Here is a 17,482-nt window from a genome sequence, read left to right as displayed (position 1 = left end):
ACACAACCAGTAACGAAGTACATAAAAGTATACGTACTTTTTACTTGTACCGGCGGTACAAGTAACGAAAGTAAAAGTACTGCCATATATGGTAAGGACCAAGGTTGTACGATATCGGTCTTTGTTAAATTGTTCTATAGTAAAGTGTTCGATTTCGCATGCAAGTCATAGGGTTACTAAAGAGAGGGAACCACTCTCGTTTCAGAGGATAATAACTGTGATGGTTTGTCTTTGGAAAATCTTTCGAAATGTTTTTCAGACTGTCGCCAATAGCTCATTCTGCAGATCTAGTGTAACATACATAAAACAACAACTAATTGACGTTTTCTCCAGATATTGCAAAATTTTAGGCAATCTTTACATTGTTTTTCGGATATTTCAGTTAAAGACTTTTCATTACTCTTTTTTACGTAAATGGTTATAAGCTGACTAATAAATGAACTGAACTTAACTGAAAATCAACAATTGCAGTTTTTCATGCAAGTTACAATTTCACTTTTACTTTAAATTACTATTTCAATGTATACAATACATTTTCAAAAATATTTTTATGTAATGTCTTTTATTGATAAACATTAAACTAATATTTTTTTTATTCGCATAAATTTGCGAAAAACCTATTACCTATTGTTGCTTTTCAGGATGCCTCTCAGGTTTTCAAGAATGGTTATTTTAAAATAAAATTATAATGCTTTTTTACTTTTGTATATGTAAGGAGGAAAAAAAAAATCTTACAATCGAAATTTCGATCACGTCCATACTAAATAGAATGCTTAAATGTTAGTGATAGCTCTGTGTTCGATGATAACACAATTTCGATCATTTCTAGAGCAAAAATTGTCATTTTTTCGTCAGACCGAAATGTATTATCAATTAAAATTTCCAGACAATGTAAATCATATTTTTAAATGAAGCTCTGAGCTGGAGGATATTAGTTTCAATCGTTTTCTGAGGGTTTAAAGCAAAACTTATTGTTATGTTATCTCTAATTACAGTTTTATCAATTAAAATTTCAACCATTTTGTGACCACCAGCAAGGCCCCAATTGCAACTGCCTTGCCAATATGCATGAAGTCAAGGCAAGTTCTAGTCGTTCATTCACAGGTACTAGTGGAATTTTATTTGTCGTCATTTTACCGCCAAGTCGAAATTATTGTAAATTGAAGCTCAGTATCTAAAACAATCGAATTTTAACTCCAGTTCGACAGCTGTTAAAATTGTTTCCTGAAGGCAGCAGCGTTTGTTTATATTTTATCATCAAATACAGTTTAGTGTCAATCGAAATTTCGACTAACTAAAGTGATAAAATCTCAATTAGACTTATAATGTATCTCTTTCTTTTCTCTTTTCAAATCTTTCTTGTTTCAAATCTACAAGCGGAATTTATCGTCAATCTAAATTTTAACCACACTCAAACTAACGAGAGAGCTTAAATTTTGATTTGAGCTCTCTGTGTTCCACGACAATAAAGGCTTGTCTCGTGACAAAAAAAAACTAATGGTAACAAAAGTTTTCTTTTGAAATTTCAGTTAGTGTCTGAATTATAGTTATTATTGCATAATTTCAATAATATCTATAATTTTTTTCAACATTATTCTCTGATAATCTATTCGTCAAATATTATTCAAAATAAAAGGATTAGAACTTAAAGTACTGTTTCTTAATTACATTATGAGCGCAGAATATTACCTTATAATGTAGCATTTTATGATATAGTTATTTAGTTACAGTCTTATTACAAATAAACGGTAAATAAATTATAATAACTTACCACTCAAATATATTCACTTTAATAAGTTTTATGTAAAATAAGTTCATTCAGCTTATTTAATTAAATTGTTGTGAGCAAAATGATTATTAAAACATCTAAAACAATATATAATTGCTAAATAATCTCATTAGAAAAAATATTTAACGAGCTCTTAATAGAATGGAAAATCCAATATCAATTTAAAAATAAAGTTTTCGGAAGAAGTTGCAATGTTACCACGTAAAATTATTAGGCTTAAATTTTATCGAATAAAATCTGGTACTAAATTTGTGTAAATATGTTTAAAAAAAATTGAATCTTTAAATAGTTTAATTGGGCCGGGTTAGCCTGGTTGGTAGGACGTTTGTCTCGTGTTCAAGAGAACATGAGTTGGAATCCCGCCGGCTGAAGAATACCCATGTATTACCATGTCTGGTGCATGTTAAATCTGTCGAGGTCACAATTTCCTTCAAGTTCCCATAACAAATAGATGCCTTTGGGGGTAGTGAATTGGAGATTGATAGCTCTCTGGTTCAGGTAAAAATTACGATTTGAGGATGAAAGAATGGAGTATGATTGTGACCCCCCCCTCTAAAACGGACTGCGACGTGTGGGTGGCCGAAGTCATATTCTTGGACATAGCTGTTGCCCCTGAAAAAACAAACCCACCCTCTGCCTTAAAATTTCGCTTCATTACAAGCAAGCTTGCTGGTTTTAACAAGTGGCATTAGTAACAACAACAACAATGTAGTGTTCAGTAGTTTTTTGTTGATTTCTACGACACTTGTTGTTAAAATCTACATAGTTTAATTTCAAAATTACTTTTGAATTTCATTTTTCATAAATTTAGTATTTAAATTACCATACCATTACACTTTCAAATGTAACTGTTTTCTAATGCTTGAATCGAACAAATATTATCTAAAAGCGGCATTAAAAACTATTAATGAAGCGAAATTAAAAATACTTTAGCATTAATACATAAATAAATAAGGAAAATCAGTTCTTATTATTGCTACTTACAATTAAGATAATTAGTCAGAAATTTTGTCCAACTATATTTAACTATAATCAACCATAATTAAAATATTGGAATATTTTAAATAGAATTTATAAAAGAGAAATATGAAAACTATTAGTTTAGTTAAAATCTAACTAGTCTTTCGCTAATTATAAGGTAAGCTTCGTAGGTTTTTTAATCTATTATATTTTACTGGGAATTAAAAAAAAAAATTATAGACTTTTTTTGTAAATGATTTTATAAAAGAAATACGCGAAGTATTAGTTTTACTACTAAATAATGACTAGTATTTTGTTCACTAAAATTTTTTTTTAAAAAAATTATTATTTTATTAGGATACTAAGGAAATATATAATTTAGTAAATAATTAATTTCATGAAAGAAATAGGGAAAATTTTAGTTTTGTTAAAAAAATTAACCATGCTATCGTTGACTCAAAACAGAGATTACTTTCCTTTTTATTAGAAAACAATGCAAATTAGCTGAAAAGAAAGCAAATTACTTTTTATTTTACTAAATATTTGCTATAAATAAACATGAAATCAAATTACTTCAGATATAAAGCAAAACTAATAAGATGCTCCGCTTATTAAAAAAAATTTTTACCATCAAAACTCGTATTTTTTTCTTTTTCTTCTGAATAATTTTTATTAAGATCCAATTACCTACACCTGATATCGCTAGCAAGAAGCGGAATAATTGATTAAGATTTTAAGAAAATTGTTTGGTTAGTCGACCACCAAAATAATTTGTAACCTTTCAAGCAGAACTTGCATAATTTTGTGTTTAAGATGAAGCGATGCAGAAAGTGTTTAGATTAAACACCATTTTCGTATAATTAAGGATGAAACACGGTTTTCCGATCCACCAAATGCATTGTCTTTAACAGATGAAAAAAACAAAAATAGTTAGAATGCCTGAGGGTTTTAAGACTTAGAGGAAGAAAATTATTCCAATTTTTTATTTTAATAAAAAAGAGCTGCCTTTATTACTTTTTTACGAAGATTGATACGAAAAAATATTTTTACATCCTTGAATCATTAAAATATTTTGAATATAAATTTAAAAAAAAACTTATAATGCCTCTAAACATACTTACATGAAGTGCGATTAATTCTTTTATTTTGAAAAACAAATAGAGTTTTATAATTTTAAGCGACATTTGTATTTAATTTCTGACTGCTTCGCAAATTAAATATGAATGTATTCAAATTCATTTCAAAATGTTAGAGAGTATAATTTTTTTTTAAATGTTAACTTATGTCATTTGCAGAACAAAAATTTGCATTATTTTTAAATAAAATATTAACTATGACAGAAGCCATCATTTGAAATTGTATGTGATTTTTCCTGCGCTGTTGTGCGGAAAAATAAAAGCGTAAGTGCTTCCCGATTGATTTCTGGAAAAATTGCTTGGCAAGTTTTTTTCCTGAATTAATACTATTAAACGCCAAAATAAAACTTCAGGAAACTGTATAAAATAAATATTTTTGCACTTTTTTTAATGTTTTTTTTCTTTCTTTACTTCTTTTGCTTTATGTAGCCTATTATACGAAAATGCCTAATATATAAGAATCACAATGTTGAATTTTCATCTTTTTCGTTCACTTTTCTTACTGTGCGAAAGACTATTGCACCCAAAACTGACATTTTTAGGCATTTGAGTTTAAAATAGATATAAGAAAATCTGAAATTTAAATAAGTGTGAGATGCTATAGTTTATTTATCTATATAAATTAAAAATAATTGAATAGATGAATATATATATATATATAATGATATTCATATATATTCATCATATATATAATATTCGTGCATTCTCATTAGACAAATAAAATACATGGTTTTATCCAGCATTATATACTATAATAAAGTCTTAAAAACCAAAAGTGCTGTTCATTTGTTATTTTAAAAAGTAGTCTCTTAATATTATTTTACAATAGAAAAGTTTATTATAAATATATTTTTATTAAGTAACCATTTTTTATTTTTTGGGAAGTAAATAGCACTTTTTTTCTTGTTTAAAAAAATCATATTAAAAATTAGTTTTATGTAAAACTTTGTAGAGTCAACGTATGCTATTAGGATAGTGAATTCAAAATAATCATTCAAAATTTCAAAGCGATATTAGTATTGCGTTTTCACGCTATTTTTATGAAAAGTCTTTTAGGCTAAACATATTTAATGAGCTTTTACACTAAGCAAATTAAAAGGTAAAGATTAAAAAAAAATTTGTGGGTGAATTTACTATTGTAATCTAGCAAAATTATAAAATTTAAATATTAACCAAACAGAATTGTAAACTAAACCTATCATACTAATTCTGTATAACAGCAATAAAAATTTAGGGATTTTATACTTGAATAATTGTTAAATATAATGTAACAATCTATTTAGGAAACAAACCAAGTGAGACAATCATAGTTGTTCCCCTTGTATTTAAAAATATTATTTTGTATAGAATAGAATATTTATTAAATGCTTATTTTTAAATAATATCGACACTCCATTCTGTGTTAACACACCAAGCTCATTTATTGATTTATACTCATCTTTATTACAAGTGATGCGGGCATTTACTTCCGAAATAGTTTTCAATTTATTAAAGTTAAACAGAATTCGTCATAGTATTTAAAAAATAATATATATTTGTTACTTCAGAAAATAGTTTTACGTTTCAACAAATTCAACTAGTTCATGGATTTTATTTATTAGATGTTCAAAAAAATATATAATCAATAGTGTTACGTATAATTCATTTAATAATTAGTATATAATAATAATTTTTATGTTATTGTTTTGAACTATGTTGAAGTTGTAATATAGATTGCAGTTTTTCTTTATTAATTGCAAATCTTTTAAGCTTAAGTCTGTTTCTATTGGGCAAAACTTAAGAGAGAATATATTACTTTTTAGATAAATATATCTTCTAAAAATCTACTTTTTTTCGAACTTTTGCAAAAATGTGTCGAATTAACTTAGAGTTGAATTAAAAAGCCCCATCCAAAATTGAAACAGCATATACTCATTTTTGATCAAAATGCATAGCCTCAAAAACTATATGGAGAAAGCGAGTAGGCTGCCAGCAGGATTCGTACCAACGATCATTAATTTCGTAATAGGATGCTTTAACCACAATAGTTATACACACCAGTTCAGTGAGAGATATAAAGTTTTATATAGCAGCCAAAGTAATGACGTATCATGACATACTAATCTTCAATTTCAATAGTACAAAAGGTTGCAATTTAGAGAATTTGATCCCAAAAGATTAATGCGAAGTTTCAATTTTACTTTTTGCATATTTCATTAAATTTAAAAAACTTTTAAGAAATAGAATGCATGCCATAATATTGCGGCGACAACTATATAAAGTTTCCTAACTCAACCTGGACATGGGAGTACAACTATGGTAGTTAAATAATCTTACTACGAACCTGGAGGTCCTTGGTTCGAATCCTGCTGGTAGTCAACAAAGATCTTGCTCAGGCATCACTTTTGAAGCTCAAAAATTATGTGAACACGACACGTAAAAATTAAGATTGCAAGCAAGTAAAAATATTTTTCTTAATTTAAGATTTTGTCAAAACTTCGAACTTTACCTATAACATTTGAGTACTTTAGTTTTATACTTTCAGGATCACATAGATATTTTAGCCCCCATGAAAAAACCTATTTTATTACATGTAATAAAAAAGTAGAACCCTTACGAAGAATATCCATAAATTTTAACTTAAAAGTAACAGCGAATAGCATGAAAAACCATCTTTGAAATCATTATAAGAAACAATCTACCGAAAAGAAGATAAAATATGATTGTTAAAACTTTATCTAGGGATTAAGAATATTTGAATGCAAACAAAAATGCTCATTTTGAAATTAAATGAAAAAAAGCTCAGAAAGAACTACTATAAATAGTACTTAGAAGTCTGTTATTTCTTGAATAATCTTTACGTTATAGTTTAAAGATGCTAGTTAAAGTTAATAATACTTTAAAGAAATGAGAAAATAAAATGTCATCTTTTTATTTTTACATGAATAAATTCAGCTATTTAAACTTTTCAGTATTTATAAATGAGTAAACCTTATAGTTTCATATTCACGTTTTTTTAAGTGAATCAGTTTTCAAAACCGTAAAGGTGAATAAATGTTTCTAACCATAAACTTCATGGTTAATCGGATGGACAGATTGCTGCTGGTTACTTTACCGTAATTTCAGAATGAAGGATCTAACAGTGTCGCGGTAATTGTGAATGCTAAATAACTATTACTAAAGAGTGGATGAAACATTGAATATATAATCAGCTTTAAATATGTAGAATGTCGCATTACTAATACAATTGTTAGTAGCTCTTTCTCTTTAGCAATGAATTGATATTTACCGCCAAATACTTAAAATGCATTCACAATTCACTAGTAAGTTCTATTTCTGCATAGAAAACCAATTTATAAATTTCAAGAACCACCATTTTCTAGTCAGCTATTGATATGTTAATGAAACTCGTTAGATTTTAAAGCGAATGTATTTGATTGGGAATAACAAAAGTAAGAAAAAAGAAGAACTCGGAGTATTTGTACAGAAGAACGTAATTAAATGTGATGTAAAAAAGTTGAAACAAATTGAGTCATCTCAAAATTAAAAAAATATTCTAAAGAAGAAATGTTAAATTGCTTCATTATTTATTAAATGCAAGAAACCTGACTATCTTTCTAAAATGAATATTATTCATATTTTGTATCATTTGACGTTTTGAGATTAACTATAAATTCCTTTCCAAGTAAGCTGACAGTCTGTTGTTAAAGTTGATCTTTTATTCAAATACTTATTTTGCTATTCATTTTAAGAATTCATCTGAAAATCATTTTCCGCTGTTTGTCTTTGAAGTTTTAAGCGAAAATTAATACAAAATAATGAAAACTGATTTTTTGTTTAGTTTTATACTTTTTTTTTCTGAAAATAGTTCATTTATAAAATGATTCTCGATTCTTTGATTTTTATGTTTGCAAATTGAAAAATGTGAAGCTTGATAAATACTTTCGAAAGTAAGATAAAAGCATGTTACTCAAATACTTATTTTTATACACGCTTGTATGAATATTCTTTTTGCAATTTGTCTTTTAAAATTGTAAAAAAAATTTTGTTTGCAATAAATAGTAAAAATAATAAAAACTGATGCTTTGTTTTCTTTTATACCTATTTGTACTGGAAATCGTTTAATTATGAAATGATTCTCACTTCTTTGAGTCTCATATTCTCAAATTTAAAAATTCTATATCCTGATAAGCAATTCGGAAGTATGGCAAAAGCTTGCTCTTAAAGAGGACCATTTAATCAAAAGTTTTTTTTTTAGTTCATATTATCAGTTGACATGAATAATCTTTTAGCTGTTTGTTTTTAAAATTGTTAACAAAAAATTACTACTTAATAGTAAAAGCTGCATGTTACACTAATAGTTTTGCTCATTCAAATTTGAAAACGTCACAGCCTGTAAAATGAGCTTTCTAAAATCTATAAACGAGATATTTTAGATATATGTTGATTATTAGTTTTGTTTTTGCCAACAGTGAGACAAAATTATAATAAACCTCTTAGCTTGTAATACACATCTCTATTTTATTCTAATATTAAAATATGCAAAATAATTTTTTTTTAAATCTGAAGAAGATTTTTGAATATATTTATGATTGTATAAGGTTGAAAAAATATGATATTGCAAGTAAGGTAAAAATATTGACAAAAATGATTAAAATTTTTAAACATTTCTGCAAAAGTTCGAATTCAATACAAAATTTACTTTTAGTATCTTCCAACAAAAGCTATAAAATCGTTTCTACCAGTTGTTCCCTTCATTTTGTACTCCATAATGAAATTTCTTTTAAAGTTCTTTTATGATTGTGTATGGTAAAGGGATTTAGAAGTAGAATAATAACTTAGGTTTAGGAATGTATGATATCATGGGAATGTTAAGTGACACTTCCTTATTATAATAAAAGCTCTTACAAACTTAGTATTTGGTTCATTCTGTAGGAAAATTGCAATCTACGTTATTTTTTCTTTATAATGACTTACTTTTACTTCACTTTTCTCTTCAAAAATTTACATTTTGGTGAATATTTGTTATCTAAAAATTTATGAAAAGTTTCAGCTAGGGAAAGTTTCAGTTAAGCTTTATATCAGTATTGTATTTAGAATAAAACTGCATCAAACAACTCATTTTCGTATCTGTTTTAAAAAATTTGAACCAATACAAGAGAATTTATTTCTAAATTTCTATTAAAATTCGTGATCTGCTTTTGAAAATTTCCAGGCTTAGTCAAGTGAATACCCCAATGAGAAAATTAGAACTTTTAGCAATACTCCTTAGATTAAAAAATTAGAAATTGAGTGGCAACCTAGCCATGTAATGTCTGTTTTAGATGTATTATTATAAATAATCGAAATTAAGTTTGTATTCTGATGTAAGCTAATGCCCACGTCATTAAAAATATGGAAATAATGAAAGGTAAGCATGAGCATGATTTTTCTCCTTCTCTAAAAGGGATTTTAGTCGTTATCTTCACTTTACTGAAGGGGGTGTGCGTAAGCTTTTGTGAAAAGTCTTTTTTGTGCTTTTTTCATGAATATTGCGATCAACAACGACTGATTATTTAGCGCCTGAAGCGATGGTTTAGCAAGACATTTTGATGTGTCTAGTCACTCGTCTAGTGCACGTGCGTTTCTTGTTCACTGAAATTTCCCTTTTATTTTAGAGTTCGTCCCTTTAAAAACGAATATGAAGAAACGAAATGATTAGGAATATATTAATATAATTTTTAACTAAGACATACTTTCGCGTGAAGCCCTTATAACTTCTTAATAACTGGTCCTGCGGATTTGATTTTGATCTCTTTCAAATTTGAGTTTACAAAAATACTAACAAAACAATATTCAGCTGATCAAAACTCCTTTTGATGCATAAAAACTTTTTTTATGAATTTAAACACTCAGCTCCATAAATTCGGTTTTGTTTTCATTCGATTTAGAATAAAAAGTATATAATTTATAAAAAATAATTGCCGGCCAGACGATCGAGTGGTTAGCGTGCCTGACTGCGAACCAAATGGCTGCGGGTTCGAATCCCGCACAGGGCATGGATGTTTCTCTCTGTGTTGTTCTCTATTTTTTGAGGCGTGAATGTGGCCCACTATATAAATTGGTAGCTGTGGCAGTGTGGCGTGGGTAATGTTGCTTGCCTCCTTGGCTTAGGTTCACAGGTGCCCACTGGGTAACGTTAAATGGGCAACACTTTCGGCATCTTCCTAGGCGAAGGACGTGTAAGTTAAGTGCCTGCCGTTACAAAAAAAATTAAAATAATTCTTCATTCGTATAAATAAGAACTTCAGACTCGTAAAATAGTATAAGTCAAAATTAATATATTTTTTTATTTTTTTAAATTATACAGCTTGATAGCATGTTGCTTCAAAACTACCTGCTCCACTGACTAGGTTTGGTCTTTAGATACAGCGCAAAAGTTCTTGGGAAACAACACTAGTTTAAGTAGTTAAGTTTAATTTTCTCTCCCTTTCGGCTCATCTACAGCGACTAAAGCTCGCCTGGATTTAAAAGTCAAATTTAGATACGATATTTGACTCGAACCACAATTTATAAAATAAAGTTCAATTTTCTCTCATGTATTTGTGTATTCAGTTATCTTAAGAGCTGATGTAGTCAGATTAAAAGAACATGGAAGTGCCATCTAATAGTGTAAATATTGTTAATTAAAATTGTATTTAAATTGATTGTAATCCCCATGGGACAAAGTAAATGGGTAAATACAGCGCTGGATCTCTTGAAGACGGGTGTGTGTGTGTGTGTTTCAATAGTTATAGAACGTTATGTTTGATCTACGAAATAGAAGGACTAACAACCATTCGTTTTTCTTCTTTGACAATAATTTCAGAATAATTTTGAAGCAGCAATCGCCAAAAATCCAAGTTTGAACTGAAGTTTCAAAATCTGATTTACTTTCTATTTGATATCAAAGTAGCGCTCCAGACTATTAAATCTCAATGCAATGTTTTGTTTTTAATTAGGCAATCTTTGATTACCTTTTGATACCATATGTTCTTATTACCGTTTATTTCAGCGCAGCATATCCGATTCTTCTGTATCATTAAGCACTATAACATTCACTTATCGAGTTCCTCAATGTTTTATTTGTTTTCTTTTGTATTGTATGCTCGTTTTTTAAAGATCTTTAGGTTTCTGTCAAATATTAAGATAATTTTTGTCTCTGCATGCTCCTTATCTTTTTAAACGGCACTCCAGACAGCTAAACCTTCAGATTTACCCCCTTTTTTTGCAAGAGACTTAGTTTCAAGTTCATCTAGTGTTCGTATTACCATTTAATTTGACTCAGTGCAGCTGATTCCAGTTGATGGATCATTCGATTCTAACAGTCAACGCAATCAGAACACCAGGCTTGCACGGCACATATTTTTAGAAATTCTGTTGCACATTTTCTACATACCACCAAATATTATTTTCAATCCTTAAAATGATAAATTAAAACCATAACAAAATCTCTTTATTTATTGGTTACAAAACTGAAAGTTACATATCGTCATAATTAATAAAGCTGAAGTAATTATGCTTTTTAGTTATTTTTACCATTTAAGTAGTTTTATGTTTTTATTAGAACTGGTTTTCAGAAGTTCAGTTCATCTCAAAAAAAATAAATAAATAAAAGATTGACCCTTTTCAATATTATTTGGCATAAGGCTATTGCTCGATCCCGACTCATGACAGTTAAAGTCAATAAAGCAATTTTCTCTGATACTTATCCTTTTTTTTAAAAACTTTCCCCCCGTTTCTCCACTAAAACTACACAGTATTGATTCAGTTTTAATAGGCACGAAGTAAACTATTATAATACTTTGTACCCGTATCAGAGTATTAGGTACTTTAGTGTATTTGGTACATTTGGTCCATTGATTTTGCTTTTTAGTGCGTAGATTTCCTTTAGTAAATAACTATTACCAAAATTCATTAATCATCTTTGGCATCAATAATAGAATAGCGATTGATTGCATATCGCCTAAAATTCCTCCAATAATTTTGTTTTTCAGTCTATAACTTTATTTCAAATTATTTAGTTTTACGTGAACACCTTTTCAAACTATAAACAAAATAAATACGAGATTTCAGATAATTTTAAAAATGCTAATTTTATGCCGTAGTTTGCCTATATTAATATTCATGCTAATCAATTTATTTGACATTCCGAATAATAAAGAAATAAACATTAGTCTTTTTTTTTAATGAGAGTTGTGAGTTTGCAATCATCGATGATGTAATCCTTAAAAAACAGAATTATCTGTTGAATTATTATCTGTTTCGTAAAGAAATGAAAGAAAATCAATTTTTAAATGTCTCACCTGAACTGAAATTTCTTGAAGATTTTCAGGATTTGTTCCTTTTATGCACGCACTGTCTAAATTCCAGAATGTCAGTATAAACGGTTCGGGAGTTATAAGAGGGACACACGGACTAGATCTTCATTTTATTATTGTAAATAACTTAATCATGTTACATTTTTAAATATAGTTCAAAACTGATTAAAATTACAAAATTTTTGATTTCTGCATACTTGGAACTAAATATTTTCCTAAAATATACTTCTATAAATATCCTACCTATAAATATCCTACCTTAAATATCCTTAGAAACATCATTAGAAACTTTTACCATTAAATTGAAGAATGATACAATAACAATTCCTTAATGACTAAAAAAATGTCTATCGACCGACAATCAAAAAGAAAGTCTTTTTTTTTAATGTAAGAACTTCCTGAACATACTTAAAAGTAATACCACCGAATTCCCTTGATAGTTGTTAATATTTTCTTTTTTTTGTCATCAAAGGAGCTAGTTAGTTACTTTGATGGTAAAATGGCGATGTTTTTTAGATGAAAATAGTTTGTTCGACTAAAAGGCAAACTGTGTGATCTACAATTTTGTTTTTTTTCTTCTTATTCTTTCGTTCTCTAACAAAATATTCAATGACTCTTAAGGAAGTAGAGTCAGGTGCGTGCTTGAGATTTCCTTCTTATTAATGTGTATAAAAGATTAGCTTTTGAAATTTAATTAAGTTTTTGATACAAAAAAATATTCTCCCGTAAGTAATTCTGATACTATTTTTTTATATTTAAACCTATAAGAAACAGTTTAAGTTTACTATTAGCATTACTTTTTTTCCTTAATAGCAAGCACTCAACTCTTGCTCTCCGCTTTGGAAGATGTGTCGGAAGTGCTACTCATTTAACGTTACCCGGTGGGCACGGAGTCACAGAGGTGAGCAACATTACCCTCATCATATTGCCGCAGATACCCGTTCATAGGGTGGGTCACATTTACATATCACACAACAGAGGGCAGCACAGAAACATCCATGCCCTGAGCGGGTTTCGAACCCGCAACTGTTGACTTCGCAGTCAAGCATGCTGAGAGCTCGACCACCTAGCCGGCCTAGTAACATTAATGAAATTCTAATTATTTTTAAATTATATTCTAATTATTTTTAAGTTGTATTATAATTATTTTTAAATTGTATTATAATTATTTTTAAATTGTATTATAATTTTTAAATTGTATTATTTAAATTGTATACTAAGTAACTATGTTTCCTTTTCTGTACAGGTTGTGTAATGTTTTACTCTCTATTCATCATATTTCAACTATTTGCCTATGTTTTAACTTTTATCGTCTTACCTTTTTTGGTAGTTCTATGTTATCTCTGGAAATCCTCCAGAATATACAATATATATATATATATATATATAATTCAAATTTTAGAGTTTTTTTTAAAAATTTTGACAATATTTGCTTCCTTGAAAAAGAGACGACAATTTTTCTACCATTTTGGCGAAATTTTTGCTCGGAGTATATACCAAGAAACGGTCGCGTCGAAAACGAAGAAAGTTTCATGAAAACTGTTTATTTATTTTTCACAGTGAATAAAAATTGTGTTTGTTCAATTTGAAACAAATTAAGTATATTTTAACTATAAAATAAAACCGTCCTTTACACTTTAAAATATAATTAAGAATTTTAATACGAGTGCAATATAACTTGCATATTCTGCAGTATTTTTAAGCATATTCATAACCCGGAAAGAAATTGAAACTAAGACCTTTCATCATGTTGATAAAAATGTCGCCAATNTGTAGGAGAACAATCAGCATTTAAGTGTAATTTATAGATATCATAAACCAAGTCTGGGTTTTTAGAAATGTTAAATGAAGTTTTTATTTTATAAATGTCTTTTTTTTGAACTGTAGAAGTTGAAGGTTATGCTTGAGTGTTTTAAGGTTGCATTTTTGTTTTAATTAATGTATAAATGTTTATTCCCATGTTGGCATTTGGAAATGTGTGAAATTATGTTTTTGAAGATTTAGAGGTGCAATAAAAATGAGTTTTAAATGTTGAAAGTTTTCTGTAATTCATTAGATATTTGTCTACTAAATAACCTGGGTAACCGTTACTAAATTTAAATTTTGAGATCACAGCCAAAGGGGTAACGGTACATAATCTAGTGTAAACTTTAAATTTTTCATCAGTTTGTTTCTATCTAAGCGCATCCTAAATTTTGATACACTGAAGGTCTCCAACTTATCTCCTTGCTTCTTCACAACCTCCAAGTTTACTTCACCATTATTTTTGTATTTTGTCAATGAATATATTGTTATGCTAAAATTACAAATTATTTGATTAAAAGATCCTAGTCTTTATTGTTTCAACATAGAACTAATGCCATAGATAGCGTCTTTACCACTATTTTAGAATAAAGTTTAAAATTTATTAATTACATAGGAACTTTAGCATTTTTATCCACAAATATGCTTGTGAATTTTTTATTTTTCTTTTGCTATAAATTTCATTTCTAGTTTTTTGACTAAGTGATCGTTTAGAAATTATGAAAAAATTAAGCTTTTAACATTTCTCTAGACTTTTAAGGAATTATTTTTATTTCTCCTTTATTTTAATTGCGCCCGTTGACTGTAAAAATTTTTCTTCACGAAATTTATTACAAAAGTAAATATAACTTATTATCAGTTTAATAATTGTAAAAAGGTAATTAAGCATCTTTATCACAAAATGTTGCTTTTGCGGTTATTTAAAAAATGTAACGAAGCAGCATTGCTAGTTTTAAGTCTTGGAGAAATCTATATATTTTCCCTTTGATGCCGTCTCTTTTATACATATTTTTTTCTCGCACTCTATATATAAGCAAAAATGTATTTTGGTATCTTTCAATTATAAAAAAAAAACAGTATAATACCCGAAAAAATAATTTGATTTTTTTTAATCGTAAGGAAATTTCAATAAGGAATAACTGTTTCTCTTAGATCTAAATAGCTGCAAATAAGTGTAAATTAAAAAAATATATATTGCTTATGAGTAGCGTTTGGATTCCCCTTCCTTTAGATTTTTCTTTAACGCAGCAAAAGAGACACCAGTTTTTTATGCTGTATTTCATAATCATAAACTATTAAAATGTTGAATTTAATATTTTTCACTTATTTTGATCCAAATTAATACAGAATAATGAAAAAAGTATGTTTAATAAAAATTCTGCGTCAAATGGTTAACTAAAAATAATTTGAATAACGGATGTTACATAAATAATACTTGCAAATATCGTTATTTAAAAGTTATGAAAATAATTTACAAGTAAATCCCGCTACAAATATTATTAGTTTTGTGAATGTCAGCCAAATATATCTGGATTTCCTATGTTTATTTATAACCATGTCACGTGGTTTCTGACTATTGAGAATATACAAAACAGTAAGACATTATTTATCCTTCCATGATATGTAGAAATATATATTCTTTTAATCTATAAGTAGTAAACAGAAGCTATTAATTTCAATTATTAAGAAATGACTAAAAAGTGCGAAAGTTATCAACATATGAATAAATATTTAAATATGCTAATGTAAACTTTAAGAAAATGCTTGCATTGCCTTGTTATTTAAGATATCCAGTATGCTTGTCTAATGAGTTGTAATTAACTGTTTTCAAATAATAGGAGTTTAGATTAAGCCAGCGAAGGTCAATTACAACCAATTGATTTTAATGATGTGTACGAAACTTTATTGACTTCTTGCGTGTTCTTAAAATAAAGTGCTCGATAGGAAATTTAAGCAATATTTGGAGTTAAAAATTTGAGGAAGATAATTAGTCTCAATAAAGTTAATAATTTTCTGTATTAGATTGAATATTGTACAGTTACGTAATTCTGGAAATTATGGTATTAATTTTCATATATTGAAAAATAAACTCAAAGTGCGAAGCGTTTAACTAGAATTTTACTTTAATTCATTTTCTGTCTATTTTATATTTAGGGTTTTAGAACTATGTTTTAAGAAATTATTTAAATTTATGTAGTTTTTAACCTACCAATTCAGTTTTATGACCTTTTAAAATTTTTAGTATTATTTCGAAATTGTATTTTATTTTCACAATCAGAAATTAGTTTTACTTAACCGTAAAATTAATTTTTGCGAAAATTAATTTTACTGTTAAGTAATGTACATTTTTAACAATGACATACTACGCTAATTACGAAAATGAAATATGTTAATATGAAGAAAATCTGCAATTGTCAGGTGAAGTGTCTGATTTCTAATTTTTAAACTTTTAAATGTGTTCTTACTCTGCTGTATTTGGGCTTATCAAAATAAGCAACAAATTAGAATTTTTTATTAATTTTGATCAGTTTTCTTTTTGGCAGCCAAAAACTTTCGCCAAATTAGAAGTTTTATAAAAAGGAAGTGACTTATCCAGACTTTTATTTTGTCCAGTTTTAGGTCGTAGCAATTTTTCTTTTAACAAGATAACGTGCATAGTTTACAATTTAAATTCAGGTTTGTGATTTAGTAATTTAAACTTTCTCTTTTAATTTTATTCGGATATAAACAATTTTATCCTGATAATAAGAATAAATAATAATTATTATTTTAATAATTATTTCCATGAGAAATTATTGCTTAAACACTTTCAGTTTCAATGATAAAAATCTATAAACTTTTATACTATTGTAACGAAATTAAATGAATCAATTTACTTATTTTTAAGAAACATGTTCACCAAAATTGGATTGTTAATACCACAAAGTAGTTCTTATCGACAATTCGACAGTTTTTTCCACCCTTGTATGAAATTTATATATAATTAAAAAATCTAAATTGGAAAATATTAATTAAAATGAGGAAAGAAAGTAATAAATCTTTTTTTTCTTCTGAATTCTGATAAAAAGCTTTTCTATTTTAAGAGCAAATTAGTTCTGAAATTAACTTAAAGTAGTAAACTTAATGAAAGGTACTTAAAACTAAGTCACGCGAGAACGTTTAATTTCATTTTATTGCTTGAGAAAATCATTAAGGGTCCTAAATCTTTTTAAACTTACTGAAACATTAAATAATTTCAGCTTTACGAGAAATTTCAATTTCGAAATAGTTTTGTTAATTAAGGTAAAAATGTTTATTCAAAATTATTCTGATTTTCTATTTTTTTTTTTTTGCCGTGAAATAATTCTCTATCCTTTAGAACTACATTTTTCTATTTTTAGCACATACTAATATTTTGGTCTTTCTATTGCTTACACAGTAAAAAATTAACCACATTAAATTTTTCTTTTGCCTGACCTGATTCTTATAAGTATGTC

The sequence above is a fragment of the Parasteatoda tepidariorum genome, chromosome 4 (assembly GCF_043381705.1).
Source record: "Parasteatoda tepidariorum isolate YZ-2023 chromosome 4, CAS_Ptep_4.0, whole genome shotgun sequence".
Lineage (NCBI taxonomy): Eukaryota > Metazoa > Arthropoda > Arachnida > Araneae > Theridiidae > Parasteatoda > Parasteatoda tepidariorum.
Note: the sequence above shows the minus strand (reverse complement) of the source record.